Here is a 7,544-nt window from a genome sequence, read left to right on the forward strand (position 1 = left end):
AAAATTTAGTTTATACAGAAATAGTATCTAAAATGATCTCAGTTTCCAAAGTTAAAGCAAAAGATCTAAACACACATATATTAGGCAGGATGTATTTGTTTGAAAAAGAACCCACTCTTTTGTGAAATTAAAAGGTTTATAGGTGAAAATTGTAAATTTATAAATAAGTTTTATTTTTTCCTTTGAACTGAGATCAATATGTGATTTTTTTAAATTTCTTTAAAAGCATTTGTTTTTTAACAATTACAGCAGATGCAAATAATGTTCTGAGAGATAATTGAAAAACAATGGCCATTGAATAACATTTTTTGATAGTAGAAATAAAAGTTTTAAAAATGTTATTTCACTAACAAAGTAGAGGAATGACATACAGTATACAGTACTTAACTACCAAAATACGCAACTCATAGATCACCACAAACTTCACTTTTGTTAAATATCAAATGAATTAACTTTACATGTTATAAACAATGCAAATAAACAGTAGTTAAAGCATATGATCAATTGTGTGTTACAGAATTTGATTATTGGGGAGATTCCTTTTAAAAACTAAATTAGTTAAGATAAAAAAATGCATATAATGACTCAAGAAAATCAGTTTTAATTCAGAATTTGATTATTGGGGCCATTTTTACCTACCTGTCATATGGGGCCTTTTTTACCGGGGCCATTTTTTCCGGGGCCATTCTTACCGTACACCTCGAAAAACAATGGCCATTGAATAACATTTTTTGATAGTAGAAATAAAACTTTTTAAAACGTTATTTCACTAACAAAGTAGAGGAATGACATACAGTATACAGTACTTCAACTACCAAATTATGCAATTCATAGATAACCACAAACTTCACTTTTGTTAAATATCAAATGAATTAACTTTACATGTTATAAACAATGCAAATAATCAGTAGTTAAAGCATGTGGATCAATTGTGTTTTACAGAATCTGTCTCTTATACACATCTAGATGTGTATAAGAGACAGCTTTTCAAACATAGGAATATTCAAAGAAGTATTGCTTTTAGTAAACTGAATAATTAGGAATACATTTATTTAAGCAACTAATTTAGTTGCATACTTGGTTTTTACTCATCACTAACTAAATCCAAGTGCCTACTACTTGCTTAGAATTATATATACTATAGTTATGTATGGCAATTATGCTATGAATTAAAATGGCGTGTGATTGTGAGGGTAGGGTGATTATGGTAGGATTAAGTGGTGAATCCCACAAACCTCCCAAAACACACTGTAGAAAATCAATCAATTGTGATTGACTGACTTGGTATATCAATAAGAAAATTAAATACATTCATAACTATTTTTTGGTTAAAATTTAGATTTTGTTATGAAAAAATACTTGCAAATACAACAAAAACCTCTAAACACACTGCAAACACCATCTAAACCATAAAATTATGATTGTAGAACTCTCTTTTTCTTAAAAAAAAATAATAATAATTTTATGTTCATACTAACCCGCTGTTTGTGGGGTTTACCAATACACAGATTGAATTTCTGGAAAATTGTGATTCCTCTACCGTGAAATCGGCCACAAGTAAATTATTTTAGTATTAATAAATGCATGATTTATGTTGATTTATTGATTTTGTTGTTGCTATTTTTTAACATTTAAATGGAAATAATAATAAAAAGTGTAATTCATGGCTTTTTATTTATCTTTGAATATTTTATCATTGAATATTAATTCTTGCAATTCTTGATGTTAGATTCCTTTTAAAAACTACATTATTTAAGATACAAAAATGCATATATTGACTCAAGAAAATCAGTTTTAATACAGAATTTGATTATTGGGGACATTTTTACCTACATGTCATATGGGGCCATTTTTACCAGGGCCATTTCTTCCGGGGCCATTTTTTCCAGGGCCATTTTTTCCGGGGCCATTCTTACCGTACACCCCTACATGCATGAACTTTTGCCAGAGGTAAATTCTGATCTTGCAAACAAACTTTAACCGTACAATCCAGTCCCTGAATGGATCGTGCATAATGATTCTTTGAAACACGATTCATCATATAATCACCTTTATTCGTTTCTGTTTTCCAATTACTGCTGACTCATCAGCCAGTCTTTAATAATCCAGGCCTCAAAGACAAGAAACATTAAAGATTTTATGTAAGCCTTTTATACCTTTATAAATGTATATGAAGATAACCTACCTTACTAGGAAAAGCTCTGCACTACCATTTGTGATCGTGAGCTACTACTGGCACCAGTGTGTGGCTTCTCAGAAGACCTACCCTATACCACCTGCAATTGAGCTGACCTGACAATCCAGTCTTATCATATGAAATTCAAAGAAGGGATCATCTTCAAATCTTTAATATTGCATCCTGTATAATTGTGTACAGTGTCTCCACAAGTCCCTGATAATGGTTATTCTCTAATGAAATTATAATGATCATGTGACCTTTTTGATTATTGCTCCCATCAGTCATGATGGTTGTAATTTAAAAGGGATCAAAAAAGAATAAATGATTGTTTGTAATGGTTGAAACAAAAGACTTACAGTGGTTGACCTGTATACTTAAAAATTGTGGTTTTGAGACCGTTTACATTAAAAAAAATAATAAAAAGTATAAAAATAAACATAAGAGAATACAAGTATTTTATATTTTCTGAATTATTAGAATTTAATTTCAAATATATATTGAACACTTTCTTTAATTACTAATTACTGTACTATAACTTAAATTTTGCAATTTCTTAAATTGTAAACTATAGGGGCCTACTACTTTACATACTAATATTGTTTATCAATATAATATTATTTTATTTATAGAAAAAAAAGCAAATATGGTGCTTTATCAACTGGGTTCATTAAAGAAGAGAACCATGACTATGCCAAGTTACAATTCTAATGTGCTGTTCTGCTAATACTGTATATTTGTTCCTCAAAAATAGACACGATACTGCTCCATCCAGTCCTAGCATGATGGTGCTCTTGCACAAACATTGGCCACTATTAAATTAAATACAGGTTTGTTATTGTTATATGACTGGAATAAGGAGTAAGAATGTTGTTTTTAGCGTAAATCGTATGGTTAGTTCAGTAAATAAAAACGACAGAAATTTAAGATGTACGGTAGAATGGGGTTCAATAAAATGATAATGATGAAATATTGGATGGTTCCATTCAAGATTCATTTTATTAGAGAAATTAGTATTAGAGATATAAGTTGCATATTTATAATTTGGAAATATTCATAAATATAGAAACAGTTATATGATTGAAATTATAAGTACAGTACAGACAAAATTTATATTTGAATAGTTTCATTTGGTTTGCATATTATAACCATACAATATTATAAATAAAACAGTTCTAAAGTTAAACTAGAGAAATAGATTACATTTTTGTAAATATATTGTTAGAGAAATATGTGCATACTTCATAACAAGATTGAGTAAAATGTGTATATTTTTAAATACGGTATTTATGAGAAATGAGTGTAAGAAAAATAAATTAAATATTCATGAATATATGGTAATCTTTATTAGAAAAATAGATAAGATATTCTTAATAAATACAGTATTAGAAAAATATTGCATCATATAGAGAAAATGATAGGGAAAAAATACTTACAAAAATATAATGTATGCATAAATGTACAGTGGAGAAATTATTAGAAAAATATATAAAATATTCATTATAGAGAAATTGATGTTGAAGGAATAAATTGTAGATATTAAAAAAAGGAAAAGTGATATTGTAGTAAGTTATAAAGTTGCATATTTTTTTCTAATTTGAGATAGAAGAAAATACAATATGAAGCATCAGAGCCGATTTTGTATTAATAACAATAATCCTAGTTTTTAATTTAGCCTTTCCTGGTGGTGTTATGAATAACAAGACCTTGGTATAATTATCCATTGTTGTCAATAATAAGGAATATATGACAGAATTTATAAATGCAGTCTTATCAATATTGAATATTTGATCAAGTTCATGACTACCGTACATAATTATACTTTATTAAAGGAATATTTGACAGTGTTTATCAATACATAATTAGTTTTTATCAATAAGGAATATTTGATAAAATATGAATTTACCGTACTATCAGCCTTCGTCTTTAGTATGTTTACCGGTAGGTATTACTGATATTAGAGAAGTGATATTTATGTACCATAAATAGATTATTGGTAAATGGAGAGATAAGAATGATGCAATTAGAAAAAGAATTAACTAAAGGTCGGGTCTACGTCAGCAAAATCTTTACAACAAAGAAAACCCATTATGAGTCTAATATGAGCTCATTTGAATATTCAGACCCAAAAGCAAATATAAGAAGAGCATATGATACAGTAGTAGAAAAAGGAAAAGGTCCCTCCAAAAATTAACAAAGTAATTTCATTCGACGTTGCACTTTTATTAAGGATCATCAGCAATGAAATATACAGAGATGATGATGATGATCGTGATGCTTTAAAAAGTGAATTGTCAAAAAAAAGGGTGACATACTGTAAGTTGAACTTTCCTAAGTTGAATCCAAATAGGCAATAAAAAATTGTTCAACTTAAATAAAATTTGACTTACAGATTGTAAGTTAATGGAAAACACAACAATTTGGCATGTAAAATAAGATCAACTTAGAAATTATTCGAGTTAGGCAAAGTCGACTTAAGCAAGTTTAACTGTATCAGTGGCGGATCTAGGATTTAGCAATGGGGGGGGGGGTGGATAATGGGAGGTGAGGAGGCACAAGCGGGGAGGGGGTGGTTTTAGGAGAGGCATTCCATCACATTTGAGATTTTTTTTTAATTAGTAGACTGCTAGACGATCTTAAATGGCATCCTGAAAAGATTCGTAAGCTTAAAATTGAAAGTGTTTGTTTTACCAGAGTACACCAGGACCACACAAACAAGATGAGTGACCACTGTTTCATTTTTCGTGGTAAACGAAGGTGGGTGGCTAGCCACCCTATTCACCCCCTCCTAGATCCGCAACTGTGTATATATTTTTTGTACCAGGGTCCCAAAATGGAAGAAGATATAAAATGAACTTGAACTTCCAGGGGGGTCTTGTTAAAATGAGCTTGCTGAACACATTTCATTTGATGTCCTTTGCCGCTGACTTCTGTGAGACAACTGATAATAAAGTAGTAGAAATGTCCGGAAGATGTAATTGCTGGCAGGAGTTGAGAAGCCCGTAAACTCAGTGCATGTGCCTGGTGGTGATGATACAGTATTATGAATGTTACTTTCAATATATGTGTCAAAATAGGCCTACAGGTCTTCAAAGTAAACAAATATTTGAGGTTTTTTTCTATATTTCTATTTTTTTTTTTTTTTTTATTGATTTTTTATTAATATACATCACTTTTGTAAGCAAGAACCAAATTGCCTAATTTCTGTAGGTTCGAGGGCAAAGATTGATTATGCACTTCATAGGAAATTTGCATTGAACTTTAATAGAAAATTGTGTTAAATGCTTAGGGAAAACTGCAAATTGCCGAAAACTGCTCCAATTTACATTGAATTGCATTAAAAATAGAAGTTCAATAATAGCACCTATAAAATGCCATCCCAAGATTACTGAAAGTACAAAGCTGTTGAGAGTTAATCCTAATGTAAAAATTGGTTTGTATTGTAGGAGTATCCATTAAAGTTATTATTTAATTTCATTATATAATATTATAGTATTATTGTTATTGTCGTGATGGAATAGACAATAACTGGTTTTCAAACATACTGAGTATTCAGTACATTTCTTCGTCAGGTAGGGCAAATTACACCTATATAATATAGTTTGTTCTACTCTGTTATATTCACTTATGGTATTGATTTATTTAATTTTTAAAATAATCATCTAAATGTCACTAAAACATTTAATATTACTTCATCTGATTTTACATCATTTGTACTTTCGCATGTAACCTACAGATTTGGCATTTAAGCATGTGATCAGCAAAAGGTCAACATGCCTCAAAACAATGCAGAAATTGCGACTGGTTAAATTATGCTCCTGCGTCATTATTAAATTAGTTCTTTTGATTTACCGCCGGCAACATAATCTTGTACTGCTGCAAATAATAACATAAATCAGTGTATGATTTCTATCTAGCCATATTAGAGTAATTACTTATTCTGAATGCATTTGTGAGAATGAAAAAATCAAAAATGAATTTTTTTTTTAGAAACCAGTGGATTTTTGCAAATCCTTAAAACTGATCGGATCTAATGTATGAATGGACTTTTGTGTGTCAAACTTTACAGCCTATTTGAAATATTGTGGAGCTCCCAAAATCGAACACATCATTGAGAAATAAATATCTTCATATTTCAATAGTTCTGTCCACTATCAAATTTTATGTCACAAATTAATGTGATGTGCCCATATATGGGCATGATGATATCATATTACACCTATATATGGGCATGATGATGTCATATTACACCTATATATGGTCATGATGATGTCATATTACACCTATATATGAGCATATCACAGGTTTTTTCACATAAAATGTGATAGTGTGGACAGAGTATTAGTTTGCTCCTAGCACTGGCGGTGCCAGCGGGGGCAGGAGGCTTAGTCTACCCCCCTCTCCCATTGGACAAGACAAGCCCTGCCATTGGCCGAGCTCGTTGGGCAGTCGGACAAAAAAACATTTTTAAGATAGGCCTACACCAAGTCAAAACATGTCATTCACAGTCGTAGAGTAGCATTTCCAGCCATCCAGAGGTCATTATTAGACCAAACCCTCCCCCTCCTCGGGCATACAAGCTCAAGCCCCCTTTGTCGAAAAGCTTACCCCCCAAAAATGTATCCTGGGCCGCCACCTGCCCCTAGTCCACAAAAGAGAAAAAAAAAGTTTGCTCCTAGTTATTGAACTAGTGTTCCCAGTCCTGCTGGGAATTAAGAATCCAGGAAACTGTTTTTTTCTAGTCATCGCAAAGCAAATAGCATAAAATTCATAAGAATATTCCTCAATAACCAGAATTAATTTTGAAAAATCCCTAGAGGGAGGAGAGGAGTCGTATTTGATGCGAGATTCAAGATAATATCCAAGGGGATAGAACTTGCAACAAGCTGACACTCACAGATTGTCTAGTTCCCCCTACCTGTCATCTACAAGACTAAATGACAGGTAGGAGACAGCTAGGGGGAATTCAGTCACCAAGTAAATGTTCCAATCTCCATAGCAAATATGCTTTCTACTATGATTTTAAAATGTGATTAAAATTTGTCATTCATTTTAGATGATAATCTAAATGTACATTAGAAATCTCAATCGAGTACTGTACCTGTAATATTGTTTATTGATGGTACCATGTTCATGCTTATCTTGGAAGATTTTGTGAAAATCCTAATAACATAAGGTGTTTGCATCGTATCATATGAATACAAAAAAAGCTAAACAATTTATGTTTAGTTTTTTTGTATTTATTTGATGCGATACAAACACTTGTGTTTTTTTATAGCGACACATAACATTTGATTATATTGTTATATTACATCTGGCTCTTATACACATCTAGATGTCTATAAGAGACAGATATAATATAGTTTGT

At 31.0% G+C, this 7,544-nt stretch overlaps 1 protein-coding gene across 1 annotated transcript in view; it reads right to left on the reverse strand.

Annotated features, from left to right (window-relative positions):
* The window catches only part of LOC117118423 (leucine-rich repeat-containing protein 15-like), a 15,571-nt gene extending 13,266 nt beyond the window's left edge, over positions 1 to 2,305 (reverse strand). Inside the window, exon 1 of the mRNA XM_033263013.1 lies at positions 2,186 to 2,305. The gene's annotated coding sequence lies outside the window, so the exon portion shown is untranslated. The remainder of the gene's footprint in view (positions 1 to 2,185) is intronic.
* Between the last annotated feature and the right edge of the window lie 5,239 nt (positions 2,306 to 7,544).

The sequence above is a fragment of the Anneissia japonica genome, unplaced genomic scaffold (assembly GCF_011630105.1).
Source record: "Anneissia japonica isolate Jap-2015-1 unplaced genomic scaffold, ASM1163010v1 scaffold695_len1296351_cov181, whole genome shotgun sequence".
In the NCBI taxonomy this organism is placed as follows: Eukaryota; Metazoa; Echinodermata; class Crinoidea; order Comatulida; family Comatulidae; genus Anneissia; species Anneissia japonica.